The sequence below is a fragment of the Aegilops tauschii genome, unplaced genomic scaffold (assembly GCF_002575655.3).
Source record: "Aegilops tauschii subsp. strangulata cultivar AL8/78 unplaced genomic scaffold, Aet v6.0 ptg000633l_obj, whole genome shotgun sequence".
Taxonomy (NCBI): domain Eukaryota; kingdom Viridiplantae; phylum Streptophyta; class Magnoliopsida; order Poales; family Poaceae; genus Aegilops; species Aegilops tauschii.
In genome coordinates this window covers 1,721-15,818 of record NW_027332869.1, presented here as the reverse complement: position 1 = coordinate 15,818, position 14,098 = coordinate 1,721, and the positions used below count along the sequence as shown (strand labels likewise).

Below are 14,098 nucleotides of genomic sequence, written 5' to 3'. Positions count from 1 at the left end.
CCTCGTGTCAAAAAAAAGAAATGGTTAAGGATACAATCAACCAATAAATTCTTACTTCTAAGCTCTATTGGGGAGAAGTAAAGTAACTAAAAAGTACAAATTGAAATCAAATTGAAATGATAATGTGAATTGTCCGAACTACATAGAAGGGAATTCCATATCCATATATCGGATTAGATAATGAATCTAACCTAGGAATATATAATATAATATCCTATATATATATACATTTGTTTCTTCTATTTTGTTTGCATATTTTCTCATTTTCTATTGAATCGGATTCTAAAATCATTGCTTAAAGTGGAAACCCGCATAAAAGAGGACTCCACTTATAGACATTAAGGATATTATAGTATAGATCTAGCCTGACTCCACCCTCCTTAATGCATATATACTTTGAAAATTCCATAATATAGTCTATTCTCTCTCCTACAACTCTAGGCTATATATTCATACGCATTTCTAACTATTTTTTTGCAACCAAGCAGATTATCTGGAACCATGCATGAATTGAGCTAAGCTGCAAAAAAAAATACTATTTCCAAAAAGAGTCAATTCAATGATGACCCTCCATGGATTCACCTATATAGGCTGCGGCTAATGTTGCAAAAATAAGAGCTTGAATACCGCTTGTAAATAATCCAAGAAACATGACCGGTATAGGGATTACTAAGGGGACTAAAGAAACAAGAACAACAACGACTAATTCATCCGCCAATATATTCCCGAAAAGTCGAAAGCTAAGCGATAATGGTTTTGTGAAATCTTCTAGGATGTTAATTGGTAAAAGGATTGGAGTTGGTTTAATATATTTCTCGAAATAGCTCAATCCTTTTTTGCTAAGACCAGCATAAAAATATGCCGCTGACGTGAGTAAAGCTAAAGCAACAGTAGTATTTATATCATTCGTGGGCGCTGCTAATTCCCCATGGGGTAACTCTATAATTTTCCAAGGTAAAAGAGCACCCGACCAATTCGAAACAAAAATAAAAAGGAACATAGTTCCAATAAAGGGAACCCAGGGACCATATTCTTCTCCAATCTGAGTTTTGCTCAAGTCTCGAATAAACTCAAGGACATATTCAAAAAAATTCTGACCGTCGGTCGGGATGGTTTGTGGATTCCGAACAGCTATGACAACTGAACCTAGCAAGATAGTAATTACGACCCAAGAAGTGATGAGTACTTGGGCATGAATTTGGAAACCTCCTATTTGCCAATAGAAGTGTTGGCCTACTTCTACACCCGATATATCGTATAACCCCTTGAGTGTTTTAATGGAACAAGGTATAATATTCATATTGTCCTCTGATAAAAATTGAACTTCAAAAAAGGAATTCTTTTGATTCAACCATCTCTTTCTCAACTCAGCAACTTGAAGTATTAATCTTATATTTAGGATACCAAGAAAGCACATCAGATCATAATATATATCAATACCCTCTAATATATATCAATATTCCCCTTCTTTTTTCTATGCAAAAAAAATTCTATGCAAAAAAAAAGATATAGTAAAGTAAGTGATTCCATAAATTTACGCAGTTGCCCAAGAATTCACTATATATTCTTAATCAACGATTTCTTATATAGAGAGAACGGCCCTCACAAATTGAAAATACTAATTTGTTAAGAATCAATCGAATTGAAGTCATAGTGTCATCGTTGGCTGGAATCGATATATTCGCGAGATCCGGGTCACAATTTGTATCGACTAAAGAAATAGTAGGAATCCCCAAAATGGCACATTCCCGAAGAGCTATATACTCTTTTTGCTGATCAAGGACGATCACAATGTCTGGCAATCTCGTCATATATTTGATCCCGCCGAGATACCTTTGCAAGGTAGATAATTTTCTCTTCAAGATTGCCACATCTCTTTTTGGGAGATGGTGGAATTTTCCCATTTTTTCTTCTGCTCTTAAGTCTCTAAATTGAGAAAGTCTAGTTTTCGTAATCGACCAATTCGTTAACATACCACTGAACCACTTTTTATTAACATAATGACAACGAGCCCTTATTGCAGCTGATGCTACTAAATCTGTTGCTCTTTTTTTGGTACCAACAATTAAGAAACTTTTTCCCTGACTTGCTGCATCAAAAACTAAATCACAAGCTTCTGATAAAAAACGAGCCGTTCTAGCGAGATTTATAATATGAGTACCTTTACGCTTTGCCGAAATGTAAGGGGCCATTTTAGGATTCCATTTCTTAATACCATGACCAAAATGAACTCCTGCTTCTATCATCTCTTTCAAATTAATGTTCCAATATCTTCTTGTCATTTTTTCCACACTTCCTTTTTTTTTTAACCCTACCATTCCATTACGGAATTTAGTTCTTTTTGAAGATTAAGAAAGATCCGAAATAGCTTGAAATAAAAAATATTTTTTATGTATCCTTAAATGATATAGGGTTAAATGTTAAATGGGGGTTCTTATGTCTCATAAAAATTGTTTGTTACGTCAGAATCTGAAGAAACTAATTCTGTATGGAGAAACAAAAAATCTCTCATTTCCGACGCGAATAGATTTTTTTTTTTTATTTCGAAATAAAGGTTCTTGTCTTGTGGGGAACGATGCACAAATTTTTGGAATCCGGTACCAACAGGTATAATCCCCCCCAGAACTACGTTTTCTTTCAAGCCTTTCAACCAATCAATGCGACCTCGTAGGGCAGCTTTTGCTAAAACTCGAGCAGTTTCTTGAAAACTTGCTTCAGATATGAAACTTTGGGTATTTAGGGAAGCCCTTGTTATTCCCAATAAGATTGCCCGATAATAGATCGATTCATCCAAAGCTCGTCCTGCTCGTTCCGCTCGCAATAGTCCGATTAATTCCCCAGGCGAAAAAACATTAGACATTCCATCTTCGGAAACCCGCACTTTTGATGTTACTTGGCGTATAATAATCTCTATATGTCTATTATGGATCTGTACCCCTTGGGATCGATAAACCTTTTGGATTTTATTAACCAAAGAGATACGACTTTGGGCTATGGTTAGCTCAGCTCCAATCAAGAATCCCCAAGGGACCCCAAGAATTCTTGGTATACGCTCATTCCAATCCTCAATTCTCCTTTCGAGATTCGGGGATAATGAATCAATTGAACGCGCTTCAAAGATTTGTTCCACTTTTGGAAGACCTTGCGTTATGTCACTAGATCTCGATTTTTCATATATAAACGTAACTAACCTATCTCCCTTGTAAAGGATTTCTCCATAATGACCATTAACAGTTGCTCCTGTAGTGGCCAAATAAGGTTTAGCTGCTCTTATAACAAAGGAATTCATATTTACAATGAAAATTTGACCGGATTTTTTTATGTGCGATTTAAATAGACATACATTTTCACAAATAAATTGTCCAAGGTGAATTATTGCCAATGTCTCTTCCCAAGAATCATGATGGACAAAGTGACAATTCAAAAGGAATGGATCCAACATTATGTTACTATCGAAATTAGAAATCCTTTTATTTTCATCTATTAAAGAGTATTTAAGTTCTTGAAGTACTTGGAAGGTTTGTTTTAAATTGTCAACGAACAAATATTTTTTTAACAGGATTTTATTATGCGTTAGTAAATAGTAAGATGAAGAAAAATGCGATATACTAGCTACAATAGCGCCTAAGGGCCCAAAAATTTCTCGAATAGGAATTCTAGGATTCCATTCTTTTATCGCATTGGGATGTTTTGAATTCTTGAATAAACCAATTCGAGAACAGTTGGATGCCGACAAAATCATCAAAGAGTGGTATTCTTTATTTCGATTCAACAAAGTGCCAATAGCTTCTGGATGTTGGCTAAGTGATTCAATCTTCGCCTTGGAATAAAAAGAATTGATATTGGCGCGATCTAACCTATTATGGGGAATCGGTCCTGCACTTGTCCTACCATACCTTTTTCGTGTATACGAAATAGTGGACTTGACTAACTCAATTCTTAGGAAATCGCGAATAAGATCATTTGCTCTTACCTCAACAAGGGAAGCACCAGCCTTTTCTTTTTCTTCTTGTTCCCAATTCACTACTAAGCAAGTTCTAACAAATTGACTATTTGTGTGATAAATTCTTTGAGTTAACTTGCTATTTTCATGAGAAATAAAATTGACAAGTCGAATTTGGAGATTATTTTCTTCTTGCAAGAGATCCTGCGGGAAAAGTGTTGCTAAATTTCTTCCTTCGTCCATTTCATATGCCACTGTAGGGCGAACGGAAACAAAATACTTTTCCTTGCTCTTGAGAATTTTTTTCCGTTGAACATAGACCCAATTTTTCCTTTTTTTTGATTCCTTAGAATCTTTTTTTTGTCTTTCTGGCGGTATCAAACAGCCACCTAATATCTTATCCGCCTCTTCAGGAAAATGAATATCTCCGGAAAATATTTTGAGTTCCGTATGGCTTTTTTTTCTCTTCACTCGGACCAGTCCGCCTAGTCGACTTCTTGTATTTTTTGTGAGTTGTGTATCCACTCCAATAATACTATTGTCAAGTATCTTTAGGGATGAAGATCTCGGCAAGATATGAAGTTCTTGAAGAATGAAAAAAAACCGATCTACTTCTTTTTGGTATTTTAGACTAAATTCTTTTGTTCCTCGATGCTCAATCAAACCCTCTTTTTTTAAGATGGAATCTTCCTCTGGGCTCTCGTATTCGTCCTCTGAATCTTCTTCTGAGTCTTCCTCTAAAGTACCATATTTTTCCTCTGCGCTTTCCCCGGGGCTGCCATATTCGTCTTCTGAGTCTTCCTCTAGAGTTCCATATTCGTCCTCTTGGGTCCTATATTTGCTCTCTGGGCTCCCATATTCCTCTTCTGAGTCTTTCTCTAAAGTCCTATATTCGTTCTCTGGGTTCCCATATTCGTTTTCTGGGCTCCCATATTCGTCTTCTAGGGTTTCATATTCGTATTCGTCTTCTAGGATTCCATATTTAGATTCTTCTAGGGTTTCATATTCATATTCGTCCTCTCGGGTCCTGTATTCGTCTTCTAGGGTCTCATATTCCTCTTCTGAGTCTTCCGCTCGAGTCCTATATTCTTCTTCTAGGGTCCTATATCTAAATTTAACAATTCCTGAACCCTTTTTATCTTTTCTGTATCGGGGATCGTCAAAATAAGCAAAAATAGTATTTCTACGTAAAACACCCATAAGGGGGATTTCAATCGAAATCCCAAAACAGGATATTAGTTCTTTCTCTTGTTCTTGATGATATTGTAATGGAATGACGAACCTATTTCTTCGCTTTTTCGCCAACAAATCTGAATTATCTTGAAAAATAGAAGGATAGATAAAATTCCAATGGCCATTGGACATGATTCGATCCGACGTTGAATAATCAAGAATTTCCCTATCTTTTTTACCATAAGTATTCATTTGATCTTGATCCTTGTGGAGTGAAAAAGACGCTATACTGGATCTGCACATACTTACTGACAATATCCATAAATGGCTTGTTTTTGGTAATCGGCGAAGATTACCATATTGATATTCGGGCGCATGGTAAACATCAGTACTCCAGTGCATTTCGCCGTCTGATTCAGAATAAATATGCTTTTGTACCCTTTCTTTAAAATGTAAAGTGGACGTTCCGGCACGAATCTCCGCAATTACTTGTTCGGATTTTACATATTGATCATTTTGCACTAGAATCAAGCTTTTTGAGGGAATATTCACACTATATAGAATATCTTGACTCTGAATAGTTACATGCAAGTCTATATAACATAGAAAAGCAGGCTGCCCATGACGGGTACGTGTGGGGTGAACCAAATTCTCATTGAATTTTATTTTTCCATTCGAAGGGGATCGTACAAGGTCGGCAGTACCCCCTGTGAATACTCCGCCAGTATGAAAAGTTCTTAATGTTAGTTGAGTCCCTGGCTCCCCAATTGATTGACCCGCAATAATACCTACGGCTTCTCCCAATTCGACCAGATCACTATGAGTAGGACTCCGGCCATAGCATAATTGACAGATCCAAGAAGTGCTTCGGCAAGTAAAGGGGGTTCTAATATATATTGGTTGTGCTCGAAATGGTTGTGCTCGAAAGGCAGTTATGAATCGATTGACTAATCCAATTCCAATATCTTGATTTCGCGCGGCAATGCATCGTGAACCGATATATATATCGTCTGCTAATACACGACCAATTAGTGTTTGGACAAAAAGTTTTTCCGTCATCCCATTTTGAGGACTTACAGAAATACCTCGGATAGTACGCACAATCTCTTCTACGCACAATAATATGTTGAACTACTTCAACAAGTCTACGTGTAAGATATCCAGCATCTGCTGTTCGCACAGCAGTATCTACAACCCCTTTGCGGGCTCCATAGCAGGAAATTATATATTCTGTCAAAGAAAGTCCCTCGCGTAAATTGCTTTGAATAGGTAAATCAATCATTTGTCCTTGAGGGTCCGACATTAATCCTCTCATACCTACTAATTGGTGTACTTGAGATGCATTTCCTCTGGCTCCTGAAAAAGACATTAGATAGACTGGATTAGAAGGATCCGTTATCCGAAAATTTGAATTCATTTCTTGTTTCAAATATTCACTTGTCGCATACCATATCTCAACAGATTGGCGTAATTTTTCTACCGCGTGTACAGCCCCATAATAATAGTGTTTCTCCAAAAGAAAACTCTGTTGTTCCGCGTCTTGGACTAACCATCCCTTAGAGGGTATTGTTAAAAGATCCTCGATTCCTAACGAAATCGATGTAGTAGTGGCTTGATGGAAGCCCAGAGTCTTTAGTTGATCCAGTATATGGGATGTATATCCCATTCCAAAATGATCTATTAATCTGCTAATAAGTCGTTTCATACCAGTTCCGTCTATCTCTTTATTATGAAAGACCAGATTGGCCCGTTCCGCCATACATAAGTACCCCCTTTTCGGCTGAGTAGGATTCGACAATTGCTGAGTAGGATTCGACAATGGGCCTGAGTCAGTGATTCGAAAATTTAATTAACTTGCCTCAATCTCAATCTGGATTCGCGTGGCAAATAATGATGATACTAGGGAAATCGGAATGCCCCCCGAAAGGGGAGGGCATCGCCGAATCTAACTTTCTTTCTTGTTTAGGTAGTGTATGAATAGGCCTGACTAAATCCTTGTATGGCTTCCTCTATTTCTCTATAAAAAGAAATATGACCAGAGTGGTTCGAATGTATATCGAACGAATTTCTTTTTTTCTATTTCCCATTATTAGATAGTGGGCATAAATCTCATGATAAGTCCCCAAAGATTCATATTGAACTTCAATCGGAACTTCTCTTGACCCAATGACGCGTTGATCCAGGTTCCATCGTAGCCACAAGGGACTATCTAAACTGATTAGTTTTTGTCTATAAGCTCCCAGTGCATCATAAGAACTAGAAAAATGGGGTTCTTTATCTTTCCTATATTTAGAATTATTATTATTATTGTAATTTACTTTTAGATTTGGGTAGTTTCTGCAACTATTATATCTATTTGCACAAATACCTCGACGCTTTCCAATCGTTAATACATAAAGCCCGATAAGCATGTCTTGGGTTGGTACGCAAATAGGATCCCCAATAGCGGGAGATAAGAGATTCATATGAGAAACATAAGTAAACGGGCTTCTGCCTGAGCTTCCAAGGATAAAGGTAGATGAACAGCCATTTGATCTCCATCAAAGTCCGCATTGAAACCCTTACACACTAATGGGTGTAAAGAAATAGTACGCCCCTCTACTAAAGTGGGTTGAAAGGCCTGTATGCCTAATCTATGCAGGGTAGGTGCTCTATTTAACAGTACAGGATGTCCCCGCATAACTTCTTGAAGTATTTTCCCATACAATGGGTTCTTTTTCCCAAATTTTCCTTTTAGCAATCCTTACATTAGAAGTGGCGCGTTTCGTGATTAAATCGCGAATTACAAATAGCTGAAAAAGCTTTATTGCTATCTCTAGAGGTAATCCACATTGATGTAATGAAGCGAAGGACCCACAACAATGACAGAACGCCCCGAGTAATCGACCCGTTTCCCAAGCAGAGTCTCGCGAAACCTTCCCTCTTTACCTTCAATTACATCTGAAAGTGATTTGTATACTTTATTGTGACCATCCCTCGTCGGTTGCCCGCGGGACCCACTATCAAGAAGTGTATCCACGGCTTCTTGTACCAATTTTCCTGGCACATTACTAATCTGCTGCGCTAATTCACTCTTTTTTAATAGATAGGCAAGATTGTTTTGTTGTTCCGACGGATAACTCTCTTATAAAGTTCATTAATGTCTGAAGTCACTACTTTATCTCCAGACCTATAAACAATAGGTCTCAATTCGGGAGGAAGAACCGGTAATAAGCACAAAACCATCCATTCTGGTTCTACATTTGTTTGAATAAAATGTTTCGCCAATTGCATGCGTCTAATCAAAAAAACTTTTCTTATTCGTCTTTTTCTATCTTCCCACTCATCTCCACTATACCCCTCGTCTTCTAATTCCTTCCATTCGACCAAAGAATTCTCTATAATAATTCGCAAATCCAAATCTGCTAATTGTTCTCTAATAGCACCTGCTCCTGTCGCAATTTCCCGATTTCGAAATGTTGCAAAGCCTGGGGTAGAAAAAAAGGGAGAAATGCTGTGGTTACAGGATGCAATTTCCTCTTCGAATAAACCTCGTAATCGTAAAAAAGTGGGTTTTTTAGTGCTGGGCCTAGCAAAAGAGAAATCGCCGTATACTAGGCCCTCCAACTTCTTAAGAGGTTTATCTAAAAGATTCGCGATATAACTAGGAAGACCTTTCAAATACCACACATGAGTCACGGGACATGCGAGTTTGATGTATCCCATTTGATATCTTCGTATCCGAGAATCCACAAATTCTACCCCGCATTTTTGGCAAAATCTTTCGTCTTCGTTTTCAGCTCCGCTCGCTCGAGAATTGCCACAAGCGCAAATCCCGCTTTTTATGGGTCCAAAGATTCTTTCGCAAAACAATCCATCTTTTTCTGGTTTATCGGTTTTATAATGAAAAGTAGAGGGCCTTGTGACTTCGCCAACGACTTCTCCATTAGGTAGGTTTTTGTTAGCCCAAGCCTTTATTTGTTGAGGGGAAACGAGTCCAATTTGAAGTTGTTGATGTTTATATTGGTCAATCATAAAATAGAAATAAGAAAAGAATTTATATTTATTCCGATCAAACTTCCTCCCTATTAACCTGGAAGTTCTTTTCAGATACAAGGAAATGATTCAGTTCTAGAGCCAAAGATCGTAGTTCTCGAACGAGCACTCGAAAAGATTCTGGAGGATCCTCATGATTAGGTATTCTTTTTCCCCAGATCGTAGCATTAAGTATTTCTTGGCGAGCTATAAGATGGTCAGATTTATAAGTAAGTATCTCTTGTAAAATATGAGCAACACCAAATCCTTCTAAAGCCCAAACTTCCATTTCTCCTACTCGTTGTCCCCCTTGCTTGGCTCTTCCTCTAACCGGTTGTTGTGTAACAAGTGAGTAGGGCCCAGTAGAACGCCCATGAATTTTCTCATCAACTTGATGAATTAATTTTAAGATATAGGACTTCCCTATTAGAACAGGTTGCTCAAAGGGGTCGCCTGTTCTTCCATCAAATATTCTGCTTTTTCCCGGGTACTCGGGTTCAAATACCCATGGGTTTTTTGTTTCTTTACTGGCTTCATATAATTCTGAAAACACAAGTTTTCTTGAAGCCTCTTGCTCATATCTCTCATCAAAGGGTGCTATTCTATAATGTTTCTTTAGCAGATCCCCCGCTAATCCGAGCGAGCTTTCAAATATTTGTCCCACATTCATTCGGGAGGGTACTCCTAAGGGATTGAAGACCATATCAACGGGTGTTCCATCTTGCAAATAGGGCATATCTTGCCTAGGCAAAATTTTGGAAATGATCCCTTTATTCCCATGTCTTCCGGCTACTTTATCCCCAACTTTGATTTCACGTTTCTGTAAAATATATACACGAACCATTATGTCGAGCGGGTCCCTTTGGATCCATTTCACATCGATAACGCGCCCTCTTCCACCTATAGGTAATTTCAGAGAAGTTTCTTTTGAAGTGGAAACCTCAAGGCCAAATATGGCCCGTAATAATCCAGCTTCCGCGATATAAGATGATTCGCTCGCTATCTGAGGCGTTAATTTACCTACTAAAATATCACCAGTTTCTACCCAGGATCCCAACCTAACAACTCCATTTCTGTCCAAATTGCGGAGTAAATGTTCTTCTAGATGTGGTATTTCTTTAGTGATTTTTTCAGCGGAGCCCTGGCTTGTCGTATCCGTCTGAATTTCATATTTCCGGATGTGAAAAGAGGTATAAATATCTTCATATACCAAACGTTCGCTAATTAGTACTGCGTCTTCAAAATTGTAACCTTCCCATGGCATATAAGCTACTAATACGTTTTTTCCTAAAGCAAGTTCGCCCCCAACTGTAGCAGCTCCTTCTGCTAAAATTTGTCCTTTTTTAATGGATTTACCCCGTGGAACCCGGGGTTTTTGGTGCATACAAGTATTTTTGTTAGAGCGACGGTGGTTAACTAAAGGAATACTTATAGTCTTCCCACTACTTGATAAAAGTATCTTATGACTATCAGTAGAAATGATCTTTCCCTCGCGTTCGGCTATAATGGAAACCCTCGAATCTAGAGCTGTTTGGCGTTCCAATCCAGTTCCAACAATGCATTTCTCGGACCGAGAAAGCGGAACTGCTTGGCGCTGCATATTAGAACTCATTAAAGCCCGATTCGCATCATTGTGCTCAATAAAAGGAATGAGAGAACCCCCAATAGAAAAATATTGGAAAGGAAAAATACTTCTAACATGAATCTGTTCCCATGCAATAGTCAAGAATTCTTGACGGTATCTAGCCGGAACAACCTGTTCTTCCTGAATACCTTGATTCAAGGACAAAGAATTTCCTGCTGCTATCATATAATATTCATCTCTATTTGGTGATAGATAAACCACCTGTCTCTCTTTTTTTTTCTTTTGCTTTCTCAGCAGATATTTCATAAAACGGACTCTCTATGGATCCCCACAAGTGATCAATTCTCGCATGAATTGCTAAGGATCCAGTAAGTCCAACATTGATTCCTTCAGACGTGTCAATTGGACAAATACGCCCATAGTGACTCGGATGAATATCTCGGCTCCGAAAACTTGCGGTTCTCCCCGTCAACCCTCCAGGACCTAAACAACTCACTTTTCGCCCATGAACAGTTTGTGTCAATGGATTCGTTTGATCAAAAACTTGAGATAACGGGTATGTGCCAAAAAAGGTCTCATAAGTAGTTATTAATAAAATTGAAGTTGAAGTTGGAGTTACCAAAGTTTGGGGAGTCGGTTTCGATTGACGTATGAATACTCTACGAATAGTTTTTTGAACTGCATGTTGTAAACGACCAAGAGCCAATCCGAATTGATCTTGTAACAGATCTGCAACCGAACGAATACGTTTATTTTTCAAGTGATTCATATCGTCATCGTCAAGTATACCCGTTCCAAATTTCATTCCAATCAAATGATCCGTAGCGGCCAATACATCTCGTGGTAACAAGAATGTATTGTTCTGAGGTATATCAAGATTAAGTCTCCGATTCATATTTCGTCGACCAATCCTTCCTAATTCACATTTTTGTTGAAAAAATTTCTTTTGTAATTCCTCGCATAAGGACTCCGAAAATACCAGGTCCCCACCTACACAAGCAAATTGTTGATAAAACTCCAAAATAGCTTTTTCTTTTGACTCAATCCTCTTCTTCTCCTTAGCATTCGGGAAAGACAAGAAAATTTCAGGGTAGGAAACATTATCTAGAATTTCTCTTAGATTCGAACCCATAGCTGATGATAGAACTAGAATAGATATCTTTTGTTTTCTACTCACGCGAGCCCATATCCTTTCTTTTTTATCAATTGCTAATTCCGATCTCCCCCCCCAATCTGATATTATAGTGCCAGTGTAGATAGAAATTCCCTTATGATCTAATTCCGAGCGGTAGTAAATACCAGGACTTAGCAATATTTGATTGATCACAATTCGGTATATTCCATTTATAATAAAGGTTCCTAAGGAATTCATTATAGGAATGTTTCCGATAGAAATGGTTTGCTTTTGCACATCGAAACCAAAAATTAATCTCGCAGATACATATAATTCGGAAGAATAGGTGAGTGATTCATACACAGCATCTCTTTCTTTTATCGAGGGTTCTAGCAATTGATATCCTTTCGCAAATAATTGAAATGCAATTTCGTGATCTGGATCTTTAATTGTTGGAAACTTGTCAAGTTCTTCTGCTAAGGCTTGATTAATGAACCTACAAAATCCCTCGAATTGGATCTGACTAAATCCGGGTATTGTGGACATTCCCTCGTTTCCATTCCGGAGCATCTTAATCTTAAGTTTCCTGTTTATCAAAGAAAAATTCCATTATCAGCTCACTCTTCATCAATCCCTCTGGATCGATCTAGCAATCATGGAATCTATATTCTGTTTACTGAATCACATGAAATTCTAGGGAACTCCACATACGTATTTCATATATGTATTTTCATACATATGAATAGAGACCATTTGGACGAAAGTTCGAGTTTGCCAGGGGTACAAATGAAATGAAAATGAATTGATAAAACATTCCTAAAAAAAAAAAATTCTGCCACTTATACTTTATGTTATGATATTCTAATCAGATTGGATGGCAAAGATTTCTCATTTTATCTCCTTTCTATGAATGTAATAAAGCCGTAATATAATATACTAGAAAGTTTGACTACTTTACTTCGATTTAGAATAGCGTGCTTACTTTAATTTCTCAAAATAATTTGAGGGTTCTTTTTTATTTCGGATCGGAGTAGTATAATTACTAGAAAATTCAGTATTTCATTGTGGAATTCTAAAATCAAGTAAGTCCCCTTTTTTAAGTACATGCCAATCTAGTTATCCACCTCTCCCCATATCCATGCTTTTCTTTTATCGTAATTTCACTTGGGTAGGCCAAGATAGTAAGGTTATACTCTATATCAGAGCAAATTTCCTTTTTTTATTCAAGATATTTAATTTAATACTTTTAAAAATTAAAGCATGATTCTCCATAGAGATATGTACATAAAGGGGATCTTTGGATAATAATGCTGTTCGGACCTAAAGTTTACCTATACACGGATTAAGCATAAAGTCATACTATTTTATTATGCCATTGAAGGGGGGGGGAGATAATACCGATTTAAGAGTAGTTCACTACTGCAATAAAAAAAAAGAGAATTCTAGTTAACGGTTCCAATTTATTCTGAATTTTGCAGCCTGTGAATAGAAATCCACTTTTTCTTCTTTTTCATCTCAATAGAAAGAAATGGGAAGTTTTATTGTGTTAACAATGTATGTTTTTAAGATAGAATCTATCGAGGGAGAATAATAGAAAACTGGATCAAAAAAAAGCAGGAATAGATTTTTTGAAAAAGATTGGAAAAAAGTAAGTAGAATTATATTCAAAATAAAAGGGGCTTTTCGTAAGAAAACGTGGATGAATACTTGCTGTTTTCTAGATTTTTGATCGGATTTTTTGGCGGCATGGCCAAGCGGTAAGGCAGGGGACTGCAAATCCTTTATCCCCAGTTCAAATCTGGGTGCCGCCTGATCAATAAAATACTTAGGTTTTTTTTATAGTGCTGATCGAATTCGATCAATTTTTACTTCGCATAAGTTCGGGCAAGAGAGTAACTGGGCCTGCCGATACTGGGTTTAGAGAAACCATACCATAGTTCTATCCTCAAACTAGGGTTAGGGTTTGTTTTGACGGTAGTGGCCAAAATGGTTATCAATAGGGGTGAGGTAGTGTTTCCTTATTCTTTTATTATATGAATTTGAATTGGTTCTTAATTGAGATTCGATTTGATAATTTTTAAAATACGAGGATAAGATGTCAGAAATCTTGGTATCCCAAAGAAAGGTCCCTAAGGGGCATTCTTTTTTTTTTTCAATCTAAGATTCAAGAAGGGACTCCCACGAAAGAATATCAAGACTTACTAATTATTATACATTTTTTTATCGTACATCTTATGTTTACCTACATACACTAAAGTAAGGACTACTT

The 14,098-nt window shown here is 37.3% G+C and overlaps 1 non-coding gene across 1 annotated transcript; it reads left to right on the top strand.

The window, feature by feature from the left end:
* Positions 1-13,569: 13,569 nt before the first annotated feature.
* Positions 13,570-13,640, top strand: TRNAC-GCA (transfer RNA cysteine (anticodon GCA)). Its single transcript has one exon. It is a non-coding gene; the product is annotated as a tRNA-Cys (tRNA).
* The last annotated feature ends 458 nt before the right edge of the window (positions 13,641-14,098 follow it).